Source organism: Lissotriton helveticus, chromosome 11 (genome assembly GCF_964261635.1).
Source record: "Lissotriton helveticus chromosome 11, aLisHel1.1, whole genome shotgun sequence".
NCBI classification, from domain to species: Eukaryota; Metazoa; Chordata; class Amphibia; order Caudata; family Salamandridae; genus Lissotriton; species Lissotriton helveticus.
In genome coordinates, this window is record NC_136072.1 from 356,841,267 (window position 1) to 356,865,839 (window position 24,573).

At 46.2% G+C, this 24,573-nt stretch overlaps 1 long non-coding RNA gene across 1 annotated transcript in view; it reads right to left on the bottom strand.

Annotated features, from left to right (window-relative positions):
* Positions 1–1,185: 1,185 nt before the first annotated feature.
* Positions 1,186–24,573, bottom strand: part of LOC144792368 (uncharacterized) — a 53,414-nt gene continuing 30,026 nt past the window's right edge. The window contains exons 2-4 of the long non-coding RNA XR_013602544.1: positions 4,497–4,595; positions 2,969–3,092; positions 1,186–1,932 (exon numbers count right to left, since the gene is read on the bottom strand). This is a non-coding gene — a long non-coding RNA (uncharacterized LOC144792368). The remainder of the gene's footprint in view (positions 1,933–2,968; positions 3,093–4,496; positions 4,596–24,573) is intronic.

Here is a 24,573-nt window from a genome sequence, read left to right on the forward strand (position 1 = left end):
TCATGCATGCAATTCCTTTTTCTACCTTTACATATTGGATATGGTAGTAGTCTTCAAAGATTGTCGTTTGTTTGTCTATGCGTACTGTTTTTCACTGTCAAACCTTTCCCCAAACCCCCTTCCCATCCATTCAACAAACCCTAACCCTCTTCCCCCGGGCTGTGTGACTTATTGAGGTGTGACTTAATTAAATGTACACCAATAATTAATCACACGCTTGCTGGGGCGGATTTATTTATTTATTTATTTATTTGCTTACATAGCGCAGGAATTCGACACCCGAAGGGGTATCTCCACGCTTATGTTCTTACCAGAGGCCAGGACCAAATCACGAATAATGCAGGGTTTAAGCAGTCGAAAACAGGTATGTCTTTAAGCATTTCCTGAAGGCTCGATGGTTGGTGTTTTGCCTAAGGGTAAGGGGCAGAGTGTTCCACAAAGTAGGGCCCCTATAAGACAATGCTCAACCACCCTGCCTTTCCCTTTTGATACGGGGAACCTGGAGCAACAATTGGTTCCTAGAATGCAAGGAACGACCTGGCTCATAAAGTGTGAATTTTTCAGTCAGGTATTTAGTGCCTGTCCCACACAGACATTTGGCGGATGTGGCGAAAGCAACAGTACTTCAATTTCAAGGCAGAGCGATGATCTTGTTCTGCTTGCCCACCCATGAGCAGTATATTTTAGAGGTCATTTTTATTGAAGAAAGGAACATATACCTCAGCATTAATTGCCGGCATTGATTTGATTTGTTGTCATTCCTCATACACAGCACTAACTGTTGCGCTATAGGCCTAGTCAAGTGACTCGGCACAACTATAGTTTGTAACTCTGTCTAGTAGGCTATCCCCACCACCATTATGATTTGTTGTAAAATATTTTAGCATATTATTGTTGCTTGGTAAGTTCTGTACTGTACTTCATTCTACTACTCCTCGCACAGTCTCTCAAAGGCAACTGACTGTCTCATTTTCTTTTTTTGCAAATGCTGCTGCCCTGCCAGTGTCTACTACTACTACTATACTACCACCACCGCCCCAATCATGGCATGGTACAAAAAGGAAACCATCTTCACCATGCAGCCATCGCTGTGCCTAAGTTAAACATCAAGCAAAGGTAAGAGAAGTTTGGGGGAGGCATAATTAATAATGGACATGTTTTCAATGAATTCACACACCCCTTTTAATCCAGATAAAGAATGCATAGACTAGAAGAGAGAGACAAAGTACTGGTAGGACAACTCAATCAGTGAGGGGTGTCGCATCTATCTGTTTGTGTCTTACACAGTCAGCCAATTATTTAAATCTAACACTGGCTATGGGCGGACCTGTACCAGCAAGGAAACAGTGTGATGTAAAACAGTAACCCCACCTACAAAACATTAACAACATTGCATGTACAGTATAAATATAGATTTAATTTGCCCTAACAAAAATAAACTATGTAAAACGGGTACCCACAAAGGCTGACCCACCCCCCTCCCTAACCCCAACCAATGTCCGTAAGAAACTGAAGTCCAAACGTCAAAAAATCCCCAGCGTCCAATTCCCACCCACCCAAACAAGAATTAAAAAAGGGGCAGCAGAACTAAGACAGGGACTCTAAGAGGAGTGGCGGGATTGGAGGACGACACGCATTTGCTACTCTAAATGTGCGACACGGCGCTTGAGAGTACGGCAGCAGGAGCAACAGTGGTGGGGGCACCAGAAATGGTGTTGCAGCTAGGGTGGCGGGCGGACGCCAGGCGGTGGCGCAGTACCGCTGGAGGGTGGTGGCTGGGGCCCGGGGCACTAGAGGAGGCTTCAAGTGCTGCATCAGTCTCCTCCTCCTCTGCCAAGACCACCCACCTCTGGTGTTCTCGCTGTATTGCCTCCAGTTTCTGGCGTCGTGCCTTGGCGGTTAACTCCTTCCGATCGACCTTGAAAGGAGTAGCTGTATATCAAAAAGAAACAAGACAATTGTAAAATAAACTCTTAGAAATACAGTAAGACGAGTTAATTATACACATAGTGGCATAGTAGCACTATAAAACACAGTACATAACGTTTATTAAATCTCGCCCGTTCTTCCTTCAACCCATCTTTCACTTTTTAGTTGAACACCAGGTGATCTGATCTGACTTTTAGTCTTCCCCATAAAATTTTCAACGCGGAATTGAAATCACAGATAGATGAGGCCATTGGTTACTCAATACTCCCGCCCCTATGCCAATTAAAGGGTGTCTTCTTCACTCTTCAAATGTTCACAACAACTCTTACTTACTTAGAACATCGGCTAGCGAGCAGACAAAGTCCGCCTGCCATCCTCACGCTAAAAAGGGACCACCCACCATAAGGGCGGGGGTCCCGTGGGGACAATTAGGATGCGCCTGCAACAGTGGCGGGAGCATCCCGTATTTTTAACATTGTGGTGGGCGGTACCGAAAGCCCCACCCACCACAATGCTAAAAATACATATTGTGCTTTTGTAAGCACAACGTGACAAGCCCTTCGCGGAGCCTACCACGTTGTGCTTTGGAAGGCAGGGGGTACCATAGCATAGGTAGGTACCCTCCATGGGGGCCCGCAACCGGTACCCCAAGCATATTCCGCATGCTTTTCCGTGGCGGCAATGCTGCCACTGAAAGGCATTCATAAATGCATATTATATGGCTGGCGGTGTGTTCAGACACCGCCACCATATAGAAACCTTTTCTGCCCGGTTGACATGTCAACTGTGTGGAAAATCGGCGGACGGTTTCTATCCGCCGTGGACCCCCCAGCCATTGTAATATGGCGGGGGGTCTTTTCTACAGGGATTGTGGGAGGTTTGCCCCTGCGGGGTCGGTGGTGACTACCGCCGGCCCGGCAGGGGCAATCCGCCTGCCATCCTAATGAGGCCCTAAGTCTCAACAGTACAGTATACATACAGTACACCCTTGCAGTGAGTGTAATGTCAACAATATTTAAGGATTATGAATCTAATTTACCACTGCCTGCCACTGGTGCTGGCACTCCCCCTACTGCTCCATCGGTATACTCGGGCAACTGCCGCATCTTCTCCCTCCATGTCGCCTTGGCTGGCCCCGGCAATGGTGGTCGTGGGTAGTGTGCCTAGAAAACATTACACATTTTTTAGGCGTCATATACACCTCCCCCTATTGGTAAGCAGCAAGATTAAAAAATGAGGTAATAGTATATAACATACATCACTAGTACAAATCAGGTAGTAGTCGAGTAGACACTAGTAGTTATATATGGTCCCTAGGGTCATTCTAGCCTTTGCTTAGTTAGCCCGAGCCATGCAACCATTTTACCTTTGTGTCTTTTATTTTTGCACTTGCAGCTTGTTGTATAAGACACCTTTGAACCCACATGACCTCACACTGCTACTGTCTAAGCGCTGCGTACAAGCGGTCAACCAAAACATTAAAAAAACACTTTTTTATGAAGTTCTGGTGTACTGTTAGTCCATATTGCTTATCCATAAATGCTACACTTTTTGGCACTGCTGAGAAATGCCTGCAATATACTAACGCGCACCATTTCATTTTTTGCATTACAGACTGAATATTCCCTTCTAAGAAACAGAGTTTTGCTCAGCTTATGATGCAACAACTACCAGTACTAGGTTGTTCTAAGGTGAGGGGTCCCTTCACTCAGAGATCTTCAGTTATAAATTTATATAAACTAAATTCCTACCTAGGGGATGGTGGTGCTTCCACCACTGTTCAGTTATCATGATTTACTTAACAACTGTAAGTAAGTGTAACAATGTTTATGTTAATGTACAGAGTTTGTCAATAAACGTTTTGAACTTACATAGACTTGGTGGTATTTGGTGTGGACTTACACGAGTGCTCAAATTAAAGGAAGTATGTGCATTGCTTAACGACTGAGAGGTTGGGTGTGTTATGTTCTGGGTTGTCTACTTGTTGGGTATCTTGGGGAGAGGTTTTGGAGAGCTAACAGTTATGACAAGACTCTACTATAACTAGTCGGGCAGGGGATTGTGGTGGGTTCTGAACTTCTGATTGAGGTGTGTGAGGAAGGTCCAACCTACCATCACCAACATCCTATTTTCTTGTGCAAAGGTCTGTATGTGCAAAATCCCTACAACAGTAGTAGTATGTCCTATCATAACAAAATAGTAATAAATCTCCTAGGGCATTTGTTGGTGTGAATTGTCAAAGACTCAAGATCAATAAGACTAGAAGTAGTACAAGAGGATGACCCAAAGGACTGGACTCAATGGCTAGAGCTACTGGTGAATCTGAGTTTTATTTACAACCTTTTAAATAAAGAGTGGCCAACTGGGCAAGCTTAGCCACTACAGTACAGACAGACTAATAGTAGTAGTAGTACAGAGAGTCATCATAGCAGAGGCAGGGATAACAAGATTTTCAAAACAGTACAGATCGAAGGATAATTGTTGGTAAAAAATAGCATTAGGAAACTGAAACAATAGTTCAGGAAAAATATGGTGCGGTAAAAGTTATGGAATAAGAATTATCTTACTAGGGCCAGCAGAGGAGCCCTCGTTATTGTCGTCCTGGTGTTGTGGTTCTCCCGTCAACTGAGTCCCACTCCCTGTCTGTGTCTGCCTGTCCCTGGGTGCTGAACAGGAAAGATATAAGAAAGAGACAAACATTGATGGATGGTATCAAACAAATAAAATATTTTTAAAGAACGGTCAAAAAACACTTATGTAAACAACAATTGCAGTAACTAAATTGACCGATCTCATCTAGTCAACAAATAGTATCGGGGATTCGTGGATCGACTACTTCCTGTAACTTGTGAATTGAGATGTCTTGGCCATTGCCCTATTGTGTTCTATGTTATATATTCTACGTGAGCACATAGTATTTATGCACTATATGAATGACCTGTATTACAGCCCTGAAGAAGTCCAGTTCTTAGACGAAACGCGCTGGCTGTACCTTTGCAGTAATGCTTGGATTTGATATGAAAATGAAAATAAAAATAAAAAAGAAGAATCAGGAACATGCTGCAAAACGGATTTGGACTCTTAATGGACAAAATTATTTTTTGTGGTGCATCTTTATCTGTGTCATTAGTACTCTTTATATCGTGTATCAAAAAAAGAGGTATGCTGTGTAAAGAATCGAGGTGTCCCTTATGAGTAGACAGGGGCTTGCTCTAGAAATTCCAAGGTGGTCTATCTAGGGTAGTGTGGTTGAGCAGTTTAGACTTACCAGAGAGGAGTGAAAGACATGTGTTGCACACACAGAGACAATAAATGATGCACACATTCAAAACGAAGATCCAAACAAATTTCGAAAAATAACAGGTATTTTTACATATATTTTGTTACCAAGAACATTGTAATTAGGTAAGTTCTTTTTTGGAATAGACTTTTTAAAATGTTAGCAATTTTAACCCTTCCATGCGCATGATTAAATGGTTCCGTCATGCGATATGGGGCCTGTGTGCCAAGGACGGATCCATTCCGTCCTCTACACACAACCACCAAACAGCACATGGATTTCCTTTTATTTTTTTCAGCCTCGAGAGCTGGGGAAGAGCTTCCCTAACCTCTCAAAGATTTATTTATTTTCAGTTCAATTACGGTCGTCACGCTGAAGTCATTACACTGAAAGTGAAAGTGAAAGTGAAATGAGCCGATCAGTTCATTCCACTTTCACTGTCTACGTGCTATCTCAGCTCCCTGAGCACGTAGGCAGATGGAAGGGGTATCATTAGAAATGGGAGAATCTTCCCTTTCCAATGGTAACCTTCCCTAGTGAATTCTTGCTTGGGGATTGCCCAAGGAGGGTGATCCCAAAGCAGGAATTCACCCACTAGACACCAAGGAGGGGGTGCGGCCCTTTGGGCAAGTGCTTTTGTTCCCCCCATATATAATGACCATATTCAGTCTTTGGGGACAGTAGCCCCCAATATGCCCCTCAGGGGGACAGAAAGTACATTAGACACCAGGGATTATTTCTTTTTAATACTTTGGGGTGGGGGCTGCCCTAAGTGGGCATTATAATGCTCCCAACCTCCCTAAAAAATTGCCAAAGTCTTTCCACAGATGGATGCAATATTCCCCAATCTGCCCCCCCCCCGGTGTTCAGAAAGCCTACGCGGCACCAAGGATAATTGTTTTTTGTTTTTTAGGAAAGAGGTGTGGAGGCTGCTCACAATGGGCATTCCAATGTCCCCTCCCCAACACAAAAGGGACATTCTTTCTGCCCCACTAAAAAGCAGATGGGGGTTATTACCCCCAATCTGCCCCTAAGCCCACTAGGTATCAGAGATTTTTCGTTCTTTATAAAAGATTGGTGGGGCTGCCCTGGATGGAAATGCAAATGTCCCAACCCCTTACAAGAAGAAAAGGACAGTCTTTCTGCCCACAGGGAGCAGATGGAAGTTATTATCCCAATTTGGCCCTGTGGGCAGAAAGCCCACTAGGCACCAGGGATTATTGTTTTTTCCTTAAAAGAGGGGTGGGGCTGTTCAAAATGGGCATGCCAATGTCCCCCCCAACCCTATTAATAAAAGTATTTCTTCCCCCAGCAGGGATTATTAAATCTCGAATGCATGGGTGGGGGCTGCCCAAACTGGTAATGCCAGTGACCCCACCCAGCTAAATACAAAAGGGACAGTCTTTCTACCCCACAATGGGCAGATGGGGTTTATAATCCCTGATTTGCCCATACAGGGGGGCAGAAAGCCCACTAGGCTCTATGGATGTTTTTTCTTTATAAAAGCATTGGGGAGGATGCCCAGAATGGGCATGCCAATGGCCCTACCCCACCAAAAAAATGAGCACAGTCTTTCTGCCCCCAAGGGAGATATGGGTGGTAATAGCCCCTGATCTGCCCCCTGGGGGAGCAGAAAGCCCACTAGGCACCAGGGTCTATTTTCCTTCCTTAGTGTAGGGATGGTGGTCTGCAGAAAAAATGGAAATGACAATGCCCCACCCCTCCTTAAAAAAATGGGCATGGTTTTCTGACCCCTGGGGGGCATATCATGGTTATAGCCCACAATCTGCCCCCCCCCCCAGGGGGCCAGAAAGGCCACTAGACACCAGGTTCTAATTTTTTCCTTGTGCAGTGGTGGGGGCTGTCCTGAAGGAGCATGCCGATGCTCCCCCAAAAACAAATGGGCACAGTCTTTCTGCCACCCTTGGGGACAGATATGGGCAACAGCCCCTGATAAGCCCCCCCTGGGGGGCAGAACACCCAATAGTCACTAGGGATAATTTACATTTTGTGTAGATGTGGGGCTGCCCAGAATGGGCATGTCGAGGCCCCCCCCCTCAAAAAACAATGGGAACAGTTTTTTGCCCCCCCCCCCAGGGGACAGATTGTGGTTAATATACCAAATCAGCCTCCCCGGGTGGCAGCAGGAAGCTCATTAGGCAGCAGGGATATGTTTATAGGCATGTCAAAGAGTGACCCCCATAGTAAAGGGTTGCTAACCTTTTTTAGGCACACAGGGGCCAGATCACTGATATGTTTAGGCTTATCTGTCCCCAAGGGGGGCAGAAAACCACTAGATACCAGGGAAAGTTTCTGTGAGTGTGTGTGAACTGGAATTCTGCTAATGATCTGCATGTACTGGTGTTTGGCTGGCTGTGTTTGCGGACTTCTACTTGGCTGGTGGTGTGTGTGGACTCATGCTTGGTAGCGGTGTGTGTGGACTAGCGCTTGCCTGGCAGTCTGTGTGGACTAGCGCTTGCCTGGCAGTCTGTGTGGACTAGCGCTTGCCTGGCAGTCTGTGTGGACTAGTGCTTGGCTTGAGATGTGTGTTGGATGGTGCATGGCTGGCGGTGTATGTGGATGGTGCTTGGCTGGTGGTGTGCATGGACTGGCTCTTGGCTGGCAGTGTGGGCGGACTGTCGCTTAGCTGGAGGTGTGGCTTGGATGGATTTTCCAGGTTTTTCTTACCCAAAATCCACATTTTGCTAAAATGTCACATTTTCCTCACATGTCTGTGTAGAAAAGCTGAAGGAACAACACAACATCATAAATTTCCTACCACCCAGCGTTCGCCTCGATCTCCTGATAAAAATGATACCTTACTTGTATGGGTGCCCAAATTAGAGGCAGCCTAAAACATACTTTAGAAACGTGCCCTTATGGACATGCTTTGATTCCCCCTCAGTTTTTCATTTCATACGTTTTTTGGCTGACTCTACTTTGGGCACCAACACAAGGAAATTTGTGCTGGTACGCTAATACCACACAGAAATATGAGGAAAATTAGATATTTTAGCTAAGGTTGAGGTTTGCAGGGGATTCTGGGTAAGAAAACGTTGGGGAATCCATGCAAGCTACACCTCCCTAGACTCCCCCGGGTGTCTAGTTGTCAGAAATGTCTGGTTTTTGTAGGTTTACCCAGATGGCCACCAAGCCCAGGAACAAAAACCCAGGTTGACCCCCTATCTATCACAAAACAACCTGGTTTTGCAAAGGAGGCTCCTTTGTTTAACCCCCGGGTTTGGCAGTCATCCAGGGAAACCTACCAAATCCAGGCATTTAGAACAAAAACCCACTTTGACCCCCTATCTATTACAAAACAACCTGGTTTTGTAAAGGAGGCTCCTTTGTTTAACCCCCGGGTTTGGCAGTCATCCAGGGAAACCTACCAAATCCAGGCATTTAGGTGTGGGTTGCATAGATGCCCCAAATTTTGTTACTCTGAGTCCCCTGCAAACCTCAACTTTTGCACAAAAAAAAATCCAATTTCCTAACATTTCTGTGTGGGACAGTTGTGGGTTCACCAGGAAGACACAAATGTCCTACCACCTAGCATTTCCCCAGGTTTCCCAATAAAAATGGTATCTCACTTCTGTGGGTGGGCCGAGTGCCTGCTACAGGGAAGGGCCCAAAATGTATTGTGGAGGCATCAAAATTAGCTATCACAAACCAGCCTGGTTTTGCACGGGGGGCACCAGAGTTTTTAGACTGGAATCTAAAGAAACTTGCCAAACTTGGTCATTTCTGCAAATAGACACCTGGTGGAGTCCAAGGATGCGTGGCTTGCCTGGATGCCCCAATGTTATCCTACTCAGTTGGCAAAGTTCTGGACTGCCTGGTTGACGACTGTGGAGGCCTCAGGTTGGGAGGTGGTAAGGGTCTGTGATCGCTGAATTTCGGTGACCTTGCTTCAGCTGCGGTGGGAGAAGATCTGCTGCCAGGTGATGGTATGCTGGTCCTAGGCGATGGTGAAGTATAAGTTGGTGTGGTCAGTCCAGGTGAATTTTGTGGTGTGGATGAATTTGATTCTGTCCCTGGAGGTGAAGATGGGGTTGAGTGTGTGTCTGGCTTTGTGTGTGATTTCAGTGACCAATTGGGTGGGCCGATGTTGTTCAGGTTTTCCAGGAGGGTGATGGAGTTGACATCGTCGGGTCATCGCTGTGGAAGTTGAGGTCATCGAGTAGGACCTAGTGTTGATAGACGATTGCTAGGGGGGTGATGAGTTTGGGGATGGTGTCGCAGAATTTTGCTAGGGGTCCTGGGGGTCTATAGGCAAGGGTGCCTCCAATCATGGTCTTCACATAAGTTTGTAATAGGAAGTTGAGGTGTTCCATGAGAGGTGTAGGGTTATCGTTGCTGATGGTACATCTGAAGGTTTCCTAGAAAATTATGGCATTGCCTTGTTTGTTGGCTCGGTGATAGTGTACCATCTTGTAGCCCTTGGGAGTGGCGGTGGTGATGTCGGGGTTTGCGGAGTGGTTGAGCCACGTTTCGGTGATGAAGGCAACATCCATGGAGAGGGTGGCGATGGTGTCCAAGGTGTGTTAGATATGTTGTAGGAAAGTAGGATCTTCTTCTTATGGTCACGCCCACTTTTTGCTTGATGTGATGCTATTGTTGACTAGTCTGACTGGGATCCTGCTATTCAGAACCCCAAACTTCTGTGTCCCTAAACTGTTGTGTTCAGTGTGAGAAAGTGGCTTGGTATATGCTGTCCACTAGTTAAAGTGGGCACCCTGTACCAATTCAGACGTCCCTTATGATGTATGAGGTCAAAGATAACCTTTATGAAAGCTATCCTAGTGGTAGCTCTGAAGCGCAGCCTTCAGGCTTAATCTTAAAGGAATGTAAAACAGCTTGTTTTACCAGAATATCACTTCCTGAATGACCAAATGAAGGAGAAGCACAAAGTATTTATATAAAAATATGTATTTATTAATATAACACTCTCTACTAGCCTCTACACAAGGCTAGAACACAAAGCACACAATACTGGATCAATGGAACAGTTGTAAGTATCACAATACACAGCGGGCCCCATGGGGAGACCGAACCATATACTAAAATATTGGTATAACAATCATGACTTGACTAGACACAGTGCCTAGAGCACGCAGAATTGCTGGGACCCCAAGGTACCACCCAAGGTGATGGACACAGTAGACCCACGGAGGACAGGTGCAGTCAGGAAACCCGACCGCGTGCTCCGTATAACTCTATGGGAAAGTCGCGGTCGTAAAGTTAAAGTTTAATGACTATTCTAGGAGGACTTTGAGCAAACCCTTCGGAACCTAAGAGTTTGAAGAGCCACCACACCCGTGGATACCATAGTATCGACGTTACCTAACCCAGGGAAGCTGGGTGCAAAGGTCAGAAGTGCCGTCAGAAACTCTTGTCTTTCTTTATGGAAGGAAGTGAAGAAGTGCTGCTGCCGTGAAGGTGAAAAAGGGTCCGGTGGAATCCAAGCCTTGGTTCTGGATGGAAGGAACCTAAAAGCAGAGGGGACAAAGTCTTGGTCACTTCAGAGTGACCAGGGGCTCGGTAGACGAATGTCCACCAATGTCGGGTGCTTCATGTGCGAAAAAGGGATGCTTGACTCTGCAGCCACGAGGACCTTGAGACATTGAGGACAACCAAGAGCCAGAGGTTAGCTGTCCCACAAAGGATGTCGAGTGCTGAGGGGTTGGCGTCTGGCGGGAGCACCAACAAGCCTTGGCAACAGCAAACAGCGCAGGAAGGACAAAAAGGTTACGTTGAAGACCAGCAAGGTCCAGGGGACTACCCAAGCAATGGAGAGTCAGGGCACATCGGGAGCAACAAGGAAAGCCCAAGAACAATCAAGATGACCCTCAAGCCGAAGGACCAGGAGTCTCAAGGGGACCTCGAGTCAGTTTGCAAAGAACCCTCCCACAGAGCACACAATGTGAGGAGGCTGGAGTTCTTTGGTGCAAATACTGCTCAGGTTCAGGACCACACAGGGCCCATTGCACAAGCTTAGGAATTGCCAACAAGCATATACACTTGCAAATGAATGCAGTGCACAGGGGTTTGGTTTACGCAGCCCCCACAAGGGATACTGGCCTCTCATTTGGTAAGAGGACAGAGCAACCTCAGGGGCCTTCAGGAACCTACCTCCTGTGTTGCTGAAATTTTTTTGGAGTCCGCAGGAGCAGCTACCGGTCAGTTGCGCTTTAGGGGCAGGTGAGTGACTTCTTCACTCCAAGGGAGATTTTTCTGTTGTCTTAAGTGCTCCACAGGTCATGCACGGAGGCTGTATGGAGTCACGGCACAAGCTAGGCTTTGGACAGAAAGGGGGACGTAGTCAAGCCCAGTCGATGTCCAGCAATGTCCAAGTGTCCAGACAGTCGAAGGTCAAAGGTTTCTTCTTTGTAGAATCTTGTCCACATAAAATCCAATGTCCTGTAGCCAGGTATCCCATTTTATACACACGGGAGAGGGTTAGACAGATTCAGGGGACCATCCAAGGGGAGGGTCTGGACAGGGGGGAGGTTACTCCCATGTCTTTTGTCCAGTTTAGCGCACTGCTTCAAAGAATGGTTTGAACTGGACTATGCACAGGGACACCACATGTGCCCCTCATGCAGACTTTCAGGCACTGGCAAGCGCACCCACCCAGCCCTAATATACCAAATCCTTTCTGGGAGGTAGTCACTCCTCCTTGTGGCAGGATGCCTATTGTGTTGCCTTCCTCTGCTCGAGCAGGGCTCAGCAGCAGGACGGCAGAAAAGTGTCTCTGGTCGGCTACATCCATTTTGTGCTGTGCGGGTCAAGAAGGCTGGCACCGGTAAGACCAGTGACCCCAGGAAGCTCGCTTCAGAATGGTGGAATCATAACTCCCACTCCAGTTACTGGTGTGGAGGTATCATTCCAAGGTGTTTCACACCAAACTCGATATGTTTTTATAAAGCCGTTTTCAAGATAGCATTTACTGCAAGGTTATATTGCACCTTTACCTATATGTCCGGTTAAGTCACAGACAACCCTGGAGAATGGTCATCGAAGACTGCAGAGAGGCTCTGCTCATGCCGGGGCACCCTCTCACATAAAACCCAGCACCCTGCCTTCAGGATTGTTAAGGCCTGCTATAGGGGTGACTCATAAGTTTTATGTGTAGTGACCATTAGATATTGTGAACCTATATCTAAAGTAAATGGTGCTAGCTCTATCTTACATAGGCTGCAGTAGCAGACCTAGGTTCCATATTGCATGGCCTCTCATTGGTGGCATAATACATGCTTCAGACCATGGGAGGCCTCTGGGGTACCTATGCCCTGGGTAAGTGGTGTACCATATACTAGGCACTGATAAGGGTAGTCCAGTCCAAACCATTCTTTGGAGCAGCGTGCTCCCGCTCTGGTGCGAAACTGGACAAAAGACATGGGAGTAACCTCCCCCCTGTCCAGACCCTCCCCTGGGAAGGTCCCTTGAATCTTCCCAACCCTTTCCTCAGGGTACTTAAGGGCTTACCTGGGTGTATGTTCCTAGATTCATCATGGACAAGATTCAGAACTGAAACCACTGCACTTCTACCATCTGGACACTCTGGACTTCACTGGACATTGTTTGGGCCTGACTTTGTCTCTCTTTCAGTCTGCTGCTTCGTCTGTGACTGAGGCACAGGGTCAGACTGATTTGCATATAGCCATGTCTGAAATGGGGTGGCTGAGTGGGCTAAAGAATGGTGATGGATTAAACCCAGATCAGTTGACTGGGGGTGAGTGTTTGATTTGCTCAAACGCTCCGTCCATCATCCCCTTTTGTATCGCTTTGTTCGCCCTAAGTGTGGGGGGTATGCTCAGACATGAGTCCCTTGCTCACTTGGCCACTGGATTCAAGATAGCCTGGCTAATGAGGATTATTATTCCGAAACCGGTCCCAGGATGCTTGGTTCCGGTCCATGGAAGACATGGCTTGGCAGTTCGGGCTGGACTGTTCCCATGAGGCACAGGGTCAGACTGATTTGCATATAGCCATGTCTGAAATGGGGTGACTGAGTGGGCTAAAGAATAGTGATGGATTAAACCCAGATCAGTTGACTGGGGGTGAGTGTTTGATTTGTTCAAACGCTCCGTCCAACATCCCATTTTGTATCGCTTTGTTCGCCCTAAGTGTGGCAGGGTATGCTCAGACGTGAGTCCCTTACTCACTTGGCCACTGGATTCAAGATAGCCTGGCTAATGAGGATTATGAATCCGAAACCGGTCCCAGGATGCTTGTTTCCGGTCCATGGAAGACATGGCTTGGCAGTTAGGGCTGGACTGTTCCCATGAGGCACAGGGTCAGACTGATTTGCATATAGCCTTGTCTGAAATGGGGTGGCTGAGTGGGCTAAAGAATGGTGATGGATTAAACCCAGACCAGTTGACTGGGGGTGAGTGTTTGATTTGCTCAAACGCTCCGTCCATCATCCCCTTTTGTATCGCTTTGTTTGCCCAAAGTGTGGCAGGGTATGCTCAGACGTGAGTCCCTTGCTCACTTGGCCACTGGATTCAAGATAGCCTGGCTGATGAGGATTATGAATCCGAAACCGGTCCCAGGATGCTTGTTTCCGGTCCATGGAAGACATGGCTTGGCAGTTCGGGCTGGACTGTTCCCATGAGGCACAGGGTCAGACTGATTTGCATATAGCCATGTCTGAAATGGGGTGGCTGAGTGGGCTGAAGAATGGTGATGGATTAAACCAAGATCAGTTGACTGGGGGTGAGTGTTTGATTTGCTCAAACGCTCCGTCCATCATCCCCTTTTGTATCGCTTTGTTCACCTTAAGTGTGGCAGGGTATGCTCAGACGTGAGTCCCTTGCTCACTTGGCCACTGGATTCAAGATAGCCTGGCTGATGAGGATTATGAATCCGAAACCGGTCCCAGGATGCTTGTTTCCGGTCCATGGAAGACATGGCTTGGCAGTTCGGGCTGGACTGTTCCCATGAGGCACAGGGTCAGACTGATTTGCATATAGCCATGTCTGAAATGGGGTGGCTGTGTGGGCTAAAGAATGGTGATGGATTAAACCCAGATCAGTTGACTGGGGGTGAGTGCTTGATTTGCTCAAACGCTCCGTCCATCATCCCCTTTTGTATCTCTTACATTATTGGACATCATATATCAGGCTAGCCTCTCACATATGTCCACCCAGGTAATATAAGGCACCCTGCCTTAGGGGTGTAAGGCCTGCTATAAGGGTGATTTACATATATTGCCTGCAGTGTCTGCAGGCATGGCACACAGGAGGTGTGCCATGTCATGTTTTCACTTTTGTCTGCACCATGTCACACAGCCTGCAATGGCAGTTTGCATGAATTTGGTGAAGAGTCCCTTAGGTTGGCACAATACATGCTGCAGCCCTTATGGATCCTCTTTAATACCCATGCCCTAGGTATCAGGGTTACAATCTGCTAGGGACTTACAGGGCTGCTAAAGATATTGCCAATTGGGGTACAAGTGCACCATTGTAGGGAAAGAGATTTGCCACTGGGGACCTGGTTAGCAGTTACCCAATGCACTTCTGTCAAAATTGCATCAATCACCACGCAAAAAAGCAGGGCAGATCATGAAAAAAGGGGTTCTTTACTACAGTACATAACTGTACACCACGTAGGTGACTTTTCTGTCCCACCAACTTTCTCGGAAGTAAATTAAAATTCAACAGCCTCTGATGGACTCCTGCAAACCATGGATGAACAGAAACAAATCCCAAGATGTGCAAGGAGAATGAATGACAATGGGCCTGATCACAAAAACTCTTTAAGTGCCTGACAGCAAGCTGTTACATATGTTGCATCTCAAGGCCTTTGAACACAGTGATGGCTGTCCACTGACTCTTGTAGGTGAAGACAGCCTGGTATGATTCAAATAAAATCCCACAAACAAACCATCAGCCAGAGAATGACTCAAGAAGTGAGAAGCACAACTATTTGTTAAACCAAGCATACAATTGCAGAGTAGTCAAACATTGAGGTTGCTGGATACAACCCATAGACTGAAGACCTTAACTTTAAAACTTGCGAAGCATTTTCATAACTCAAGGATTAATGGTTGGTTAGAAAATTTGCAAAATGGACACAGCTATACGGCAATGGACTGCAAGGAAGGCTAAACCAAGGTTGTAGTGGTCAGTTGGAAACCACCAGGAGCTCTTCAAGCTGGTCCTCTTACACTTTCTTCAGAACCTTGGAATGAAACTATATATGTGGAAAGGCATTAATGAGACTGGACCGCAGAATGCCCAGCACTTCGATCCACCAAGTAATTTGGAAGGAGAGCAGGGTGGCAGAAACGTAGCAGATGCCAGCACCCGTCACTTATATTGTTGGTAACACTCTGATAGATAGTTGGTTAAAGAAGAGGCAAATTGAGGAAGGAAAACCCTGCTCAACCAATTAGCATGCCTCTTCTCCCTCGCTGGCGCTAATGATAGGATATTAGAAGACGGACCTTAGCCTTGTGCCGTAGGCCTGAGAAAGATCTAATTACAGCCATTTACTTCACATAGAGTGGCATTATAAGACCACATGATGACCAACTCGAAAACGGCTGAAAGTAACCCCATCGTGTTTGTTGTCAAACATTGTTGAATCATGCCCCCACACCTGTAAGCGGTGTTGCAGGCATTATTCCACCCCTCAGGAACAAGCTTTGTGAGGTCCCTGGTTTTCCCGGTAGCAGGCTTCTAGTCCCAGGCAGCCCAAAAGGGTGGTGCATCAAGGACAACTGAAGATATTTCCCTTGTAGTGAAGGAGTCACTCCCCTGCAACCGCAGGCACCACATCTCAACTGACCAGTCTGCTGCTCCTGAGCGCCTATGGACTCCAAAGACTCCAGCAACACAGGAGGTAGTTTCTCAAGTCCCTCGAGGTCCAAGCTGCCCTCTTACCAAATTTGAGGTCAGAATCCCTTGTGTGGGCTGCAATACCAGTACCCCTGAGCACCGTGTACTTTTACAAGTGCATATGCTTATTGGTTTCCAGAACAAGTGCACTGGGCTCCATGCAGCCCCAACTTCTGGCAACATTTCCTACAAAGAACTCCAGCCTCCTTGCACCGAGTGCTCTGTGGGCTGCTGCTTCGTGAAACTGCTTGAGGTCCCCTCGCAACTCCTGTGCCTCCGGCCTGTGGGTACCCTTGAGGGTCAACACTGCTTTTCGTGGGCTCCCCTGGTTGCTCCAGACCTGCTCTGACTCCCCTGTGTATGGTGAGTCTCCAGGACCTTACTGGTCCGAACCGTAACCCCTCAGAACTCAACATCCTTTGTGGTACAGCTTGCATCTGGCTCATGGTTGTCTTCGAAGTCTCCTGGTCCCTGTGGCTGCAGAGTCAAGAACCTCTTCAATGCACCTGAAGCACCTGACAACGGAGGGCATGCATCTACTGAGCCCCTGGTCCCTCCGGAGGGACCCAGACTCTGTCCCCTCTGCTTTGAGGTACTCTTCATCAAGAATCCACCTTTGGATTCCTATGGACACATTTCTTCTTCCCAGCAGTGACTCTTCTTTGAAATACTCCATTAGATCGACTGCAGTTTCCGACGCCACCTCAGACTTATACACCCGGCTTCCCTGGGATATGAAATTCTGTTTCCAGACCTTCATATCCCAGGGAAGCCGGGTGCATCCACTGGTAGGTATCCACTGCATCCACTGGTATCCACTGGTATCCACTGGTGGGGTGGCTCTCCAACCTCCCAACGTTCTACAGGTTTTTTTTGAAGTCCACTTAGAAGGGCCCTTAACCTTTAAAACTTTGTACGGCGCATGTGGTAGTGTTCCCACACTGCACCCGTCCTCCGTGGGGTCCCGCCTTACTCACCTTGGGCAGTTCTTTGGGGTCCCAGCGATTCTACATTCTTTAGACACTTGTCTTGACTCAAGTCGTGGTTCTTATACCACTATTTTAGTATATGGTTTGATCTCCCCCTGGAGCTCACTGTGTATTAGTGCTATTTACTATTGTTTCTGTGCTACAGTATTGTGTGCTTTGTATCTTCGTGTAGAAGATACTGTGTCGTACTAAGAGTGTGTTATATCAATAAATACATATTTGTATAACTACTGTGTGGTTCTCCTTTCTTTTGACCAATACTATAAGGTTGCATTCTGGTAAAACAAGCTGCTTAACATTTATTCAAGACTTGGCCTGAAGGCTGCTCTTCACAGCTACCACTTGGATAGCTTTCTAAGGTTATCTATGACCTCTTAAATCACCATAAGGGTTATTCAGACTGGTGCAAGGTGGCCACTTTAATTAGTGGACATCATATACCAGGCAAACTTCTCACAGAGAGTAACAAAAAGGTGTAGCCAAAAATGTGGGTGAGTGAACAATAGCTCTCAAAAAAGTAGATTATACAAAAAAGTTGTGAAGAAGTACATAGTTTGGGGTAAGGGATGGGGATAGAGGAAGTTTGGTGATAGTTTTAGGTTACATTTGGGATTATAGCTAGTGCAAGAATTAGTTGGAGGGATAATGCAAAGAAAGTTGTATATGTTGTGACTGAGGCAAGGGTAAGCACTAACATTAGGAATGAGTTGTAGGTTATTGATGGGAAAAGGTTTTGGTTGAAAATTAGAGTGGCGGATGGTTACATCAACAAGGTTTAAAAGAAGGTGTTATAGTCACAGTTGGTTTGCGTAAGGGAAAGTGTTAGGATTTGTAAGTGTTTGCGTTAAGTTAAGATATGAGGGTAAGAGTTAGGTTAGGTTTAGTGGCTAGGTTAGGGTTAGAGTAATCGAAAGTGTAAGTGATGGAGTAAGGTATGTCATAAAAAGAAAATACAGGAGTGCCACAAGTGTAGCATGGGAAATGGTACAGGGTGATCACCTTGAAAAATGTGTGAGTCAACATGGTATTAAGGAAAAAAGTTTGGGATTAAGCTGAAAACAGATGAGACACTTTGGGGATAGGTTTGTGGTCGACGTATGTGTCTGTAGTGATACAAAATGCAGCTTTTCTAGGCATTTTTGTATTTTACCAAGTTAGTAGCAACTTTTTTACTTCTACATTTTACCTCTACTTTTTTTAAATCTACTTTTTAGGTTTCTCCTGACAGCGCTGGCGCTGTGCTTGTGAAATCTATTGTAATAAATATATCTTAGAAGAGACTTACATTCCGCCTTCACTTCTTATTGGTCCTTGTGGTTGTCACTTTACTTTCACTCGTTTCTATTGGTTGTAGGCGTTCTATTTCCTATCTTTCTGTGTGTGTCTCTCTTATCAGTTTCCCATCAGCAACGTACTGTGTACATCAGCTTGGAGCGTGTTTGTCCGCTTCTTTTGTTTTGTCCAACGTCCTCCCCTGCACAGCACTTGTTTGTATATCTGAGTAAACATACATACGCATAACACCAGCGTCCGTATTTGCCATTTCATTTTTCGTTTCACGCATTCTTTTAATTGCACAAACATTTTATTGGGTTTTTCAAAACAGAACTAAACTAAACAAAGGCGGCCCCATATGATAGCATAGCAGGATACATAGTAAACAGGATACATAAGTGGGATCAGGTGATGACCTTTGGATTATACAATAACAGAAAGTAATTTACAAAAGTGAGAAAGCAATATTCAGAGCTCAGCATTAACAATACAATAAGATAAAAGTAAAGAAGGAAATTAAGGAGGGTTTCCCTGAAGGTCCCCTTGACACCACGAGCTGAATGCTATTATAACTGCCAAGTATAGGGGAATTTGTCCCAGAGTATAACACATTTACCAGTGACAGTGTTGCCTATTGAGTCCATATTCATAAAAATTTTAGGATACAATCTTGGTACGCAGTTTCACGCATTCTTAATAGATGTTTATATCGTCGATTTAAGAAAAATGCTGACTGCTTGTAATTTGGTCTACAACAATATTGAGACAGCTTCAGAAACTAGACACGAGATGGCGGTAGACGCCATATTTTCTCTTTCGAATGAGCCTCTTATTTTTTGTAATGCTTAAGTAACAGTTGCTTATATATAGAACAGGCCAAAAACAGGAAACGCCTCTTCTATTTTCTTTTGTTTCCTCTTTTTGATTTCAATTAACTTTAAGGAGTAACATTTCCAAACACTTGTCCTTGCGTGCAGCATAGAGCAGTATTATTGAATAACTTGCGGATCTTGTAGAGGAAGTGCAGAGTATGTGAAACACACAAATGAACAACGTGGTCTCCCACAATATAAGCAACTTGATGCAGAAAGAGCAACAGGAATGGCAAAAAAATGTGCGGTACAAAGATTTACCTTCCGAGGACGTGATGTACACTAGTTGTTGTGTGCTACACCAAAAGCCAACCATGGGGCATATTATCAAGAAACGGCGTTAAAAATATCGCCGCTTTAGCAGCAGGAAACTGCCGCTAAAGCGGCGATAATGGGCTTGAAAATATGCAATGTGAAGTCCCATAGAAGCCCGTGTTCTGGTGTGAACATGAGCTTCTATTGGAATTCTCAAGGGCACATTGTCAAGCCCATTATCGCCGCTTTAGCGGCTCGGCAAAAATTTTCACGCCCTTCTTGATAATATGCCCCATGTTCCTTAAATCAGCAAACTGAACTGACAAGAACCCAAAGACCTAACTCTAATTAATCAGGGAGCTGCACGTTGGCAAATCACACACATCAGCTGTCGGAGAAATACACATCACACAGGGCCAGTTGGGCCATTCGTGGACATAGATTGCTTTTCTACAACACTAGAAGCATTGTCAGGAAGACAGCTTGATGGGTAACGTGCCTCCTGCAGTGTTGTGTTTAACTTTCAGGGCACGGGTCTGAGTTCCTATAGTGCCGTCCTAGCCCTTCCTTCGTGCTATTACGTTGTGTAATAAGCACACTAGGGGACAGATTTACAAGGACTGGCGCATCCCTGCATATCAGCAGGGATGCACCAGGTAAGATGCGTCATGCAAATTTACCCTTGCACCACCACAGATGCGCCACATTTACAATCCTGCTCATCGTGGCGCAAGGATAAACAGATGCGTGACGCATCTGATGGCGTAAGGGTGGCGTATTTCTGGAGTTGTGTCGCAAGCGCGACGCAACTCCAGCAATGCTCAGGGGCTGCCCTTACCTAACATGCTGTGTCACGCCTTACACCTGCTTCAAGCTGGTGCAGAGTTTTGACGCAGCAGCGTCGGAAAAATGACTCAGTGAAATCTTGTAGATTTCACTGCGTCACATTTCTGAGGCTTTTTCCGACGGAACGCCCACCCTGCATACATTAAATCTGATGCAGGTTTAATTTGGCGCAGGGCTTTACAACGTGACGCATCTCCCTAGATGTGCCACGTTGTAAATAAGGCGCAACATGACGCATGTTTTATGTCGCTGCTGCGTCACAGAAGTTACACAACGGCGGTTTAAATGTGTCACAAGGGGCTTATAAATCTGCCCCTAGTTATTTAAAGGACCATGGTAGAACGCAATCTGGAAGTTCTAAATAAGGCTACGGTAGACTCCATGTCATCAAAGTTTCAATGTTCCATCCCTCACTTTGCTTTCAGATATGTAAGATTATTAGCTCATTTGAAGTGAACTAGGACTACAAGTCCCAGAGTTCCTGTGGTTGTTACGCGATATCCAAGGGCTGGGGCTGTGCATCATCAGTGGCATCAAGTCATTTGTTAACTTTGTGTAACAACTCTCAGTCAAGTGCTCTACATTTTGATGGCAAAACAGTGATATGGTTATAAAGCCTAACAGTAAATTTGTCAGTTTAACTGAGTGTTTACTCAGCCTTGGATATCTGAGCCCATGTGCATTTGTGTGTGTGTGTGCACACAGCTGCACAACTGATGCTTGATGCCTCAGGACTGTGTGCGCACACAGTATCTGGACGGAATTAACAAGGATCCACTCCAGTACGGGAAACAACCTTCACATTTCCTGCTTTACAACGCATGTGATTACAATCAGTGTTAGACTTGACATCTTTTGGCGTGTTTCCTCTGAGTTTTTTGCTTTTGGACCTCCTGGCTCTGATTCTGTTTGTACTGGCTTAGTGTTTCTGCGCACTTTTCTCACTGCTAATCAGTGGTAAAGTGCAAGTGCTCATGTGTTAAATGTGTTATGGATTGATGTTTCCATGATTGGCCTATTTGATTTATGTGTCAGTCCCTAGTAAAATGCAATGCGTGTGCCAGCGCCTGTGAATCAAATGCCGTTGGTGGGCTGCAGCACGGGATTGTGCCACCCACACGAACGGCCCGTAAAAGGTAATTCAGACCCGCCATTGCGGAGTCTGCGCGCAATTTGTAACTGCCTTGTCGACTTGCCCAGTGCACACACTTGCAGGTCCCTCACCTTCCCTTTTCTTACATGTCAGGCACCCCAAAGGTATGCCCAAGGTACCACTGTGGGCCAGGTGCAGTGTATGTGAAAGGTAGGACATGCCCTGGTGTGTGTGGCATGTCCTGATAGTGAACTATGGCCAATTTAGTTTTTCGCTATTGCAAAGCTAACTGTTCCCCATAGGACGGAATGGGGAGTTTGTTTATAACCTCTTATAAACATAACTGGCCCGTGGAATTAGGTAGGAAAATAAAGTTTAGTATGCCTAAATTCAGAATCCAAATATGCATCTTTTAGTGAAGATGATTTTTACATTCTGTGTTTGAAAATATCACTTTTAGAAAGTAGGTATTTTCTTGCTCAGTCGTGCTATGTGCCTCCTTGGAATGTGGATTGCCTGTCTGGGTTCTGGATGACAGAAGGCTTGGGAGCAATATTGGCTCCATATCGTCTAGGTGGGTCAGGAAAGGGCTGAATAGACCTGGGCTGCAATTGGGGATGGGGAGGAGATCACCTTCACCTCAATGGGCCTGGTCTGCCTCTGACCATGCCGTCTCCACCTCCTGCCAGGAAGTCAAACCAGAGAAGGCAGAACTGATTCTGGCTGGGCACAGACACTCCTGCCTAAGAGATCAAAGGATTTTGGATATAAATATTGGGGCCCAGACCCCTGACTTTTAGAACTCTTTTGCATTAACAAGACTGCCAAGAAGAAGAGCTGGAGAAGCTGTGAGGAGGAACTACCACTTTGCTTTGTGATTTGCTGTGTTGCCCTGCAGTGGCAGCTTCTGTCTTGGGCAGTGAAAGGACTGGAATGAACTTTCTGCAATCTACTTTTGTGAGTTTCCCCAAGGGCTTGAGGTAGAGCTTGCTCCCTGTTCAAGAAGTCTCAAGAACAGCAAATACGTCAAGCTCTTCTGCCCTCAGCACTGGGGACTGTGTGTTTTGTGCTGCAACCTTACCCGATGCCGTCTATGACACTGCTGCTGACTCCGTGTCCTGAAGGCACCGCAGAGGGCACTGCCGCAATGCCGCACCGTGACCCTGGTCTCACTGACGACACCTGCTCACGCCACCACCAATCACATGCACCATACCATGCACTGTGACCTCTGGGCACTGCACTCCGCACTGCCTCACTTCACAACGATGCCTTGGTATCCCCAATGATGCTGCTCCACATCGAAATTCATGCCGCTGCTTGAACCGTGGTTCAAGGGCACCACTCGTAAAGTTACAAGACTCACCGCTCTCATCCCACACTGCAGCCTTGGCCTACTGATGCCGGCTCCAACGACTCCAGTTCGTCAGCCGACGACAGCACTTCAACCTCGACAATGCTGTTGCTTGCACTGCGACTTGCCAGCACCGTGACGAACACCACCTTCACCTTGCACTGCACCCCTGGTCTCACCGACGACTACACCATTTGACGCTGCCACCGAGGCGCTGCTAGCACCGCAACCAGAGGGCACTACAGCTGCACCGCTGCACTTCCCACCACAGCACCCGACGCCTGCCAATGCCAGCGCTCCTGACTTCAACAGAGGGGAGTCGATCTGCAACATGTGTGAATTCAAGGGCCCGACGACTCCTGCACCGATCTCCGGAACAAATGCCTGCGGACATCGTGCTCTCGGAAGCTCAATGGGAGATCACCGAGGCCCTGTATTTCTAAAAGGTACTGGTTGCGGGTCTTCCCGACACTGTGGCTGGCCCGCGACACTGCGGTAAGCCAGAACTGTTTGGATTTGTTTGCTAATGACGCCGTGATAGCCCCGGATGGAGCTGTTGACATCACGGAACTATTTTCAAAGCATATTTTGATAATTGAACATTTTTCCGTACTGTATTGTTGATTTTTATCGTTTTTGGTCTTGTCTTAAATATTTAAACATATTGCATATATTTCTAAACTGGTGTGTTGTCCATTTGTAGTGCTTACGCTGTATTACTGTGGGTTATGTGCAAATGCTTTACACGCTGCCTTTAAGATAAGCCTGACTGCTCGTGCCAAGCAACCAAGGAGTTGAGCAGGGGTTATTTTAGCAGTGTAACTCCCTTATCCTGACTAGAGTGGTGGTTTCTGCCTGACTTTGGCACATGTCTTAGCTGACCAAAAATCCCATTTCTAACAACGAGATTGTTACATTGACCTCGTTGCTACATCGCAGTACCATTACAACTCAAATTGTTACAATGATTTGGTCTAGGGGGTGCTATAAACTAAGGAAGGAATAGTATAATTTACTATTCCAACACCTTCCCTACCTTCCCTTGCCTAGAGCAAGTCATTGTAACGTCTTGCATTGTAATGATACTGCAATGTAACCACACGGTGCATTGTAACGACTGAGTTGTAATCGCATACTTTGCAAACGCATGCAATGTGGCTATCTGACAGTTCAGAAAACAGCTGTCACTTGTGTTACAATGCATGTGATTACAAAGTGGTTGTTACAATGCCCGCTTTGTTACATCGTAGCACCATTGTAACACAAGTCATTACGACTTGCTCTAGGGGGCACTTTACACTAAGGAATAGTATTATTTATCATTCCAACACCTTCCCTACTGTTGCACACACTGGAGTTAGAATAGTAAATTTTACTATTCCTAAGTCCAGCGTGCCCCCTAGAGCAAGTTGTTGTAATAACTTGCGTTCTAAAGGTACTGCGATGTAACAATGCGGTCGTTGAAACGACCACGTTGTAATCGCATGCTTTGTAAATGCATGCGATGTAAAGGGCTATATTCCAGTTTGGAAAAAAGCCTTCACATCGCATGACATTACAATGAGGTTGTAGTGCTTACACTGTATTACTGTTGGTTATGTGCAAATGCTTTACACACTGCCTTTAAGATAAGCCTGACTACTCATGCCAAGCTACCAAGGAATTGCGCAGGGGTTATTTTAGCAGTATAACTCACTTATCATGACTAGAGTGGTGATTTCTGCCTGACTTTGGCACATGCCCTAGCTGATCAAAAATCCCATTTCTAACAACGAGGTTGTTACATCAACCGAGTTGCTGCATTGCAGTACCATCACAACGCAAGTCGTTACA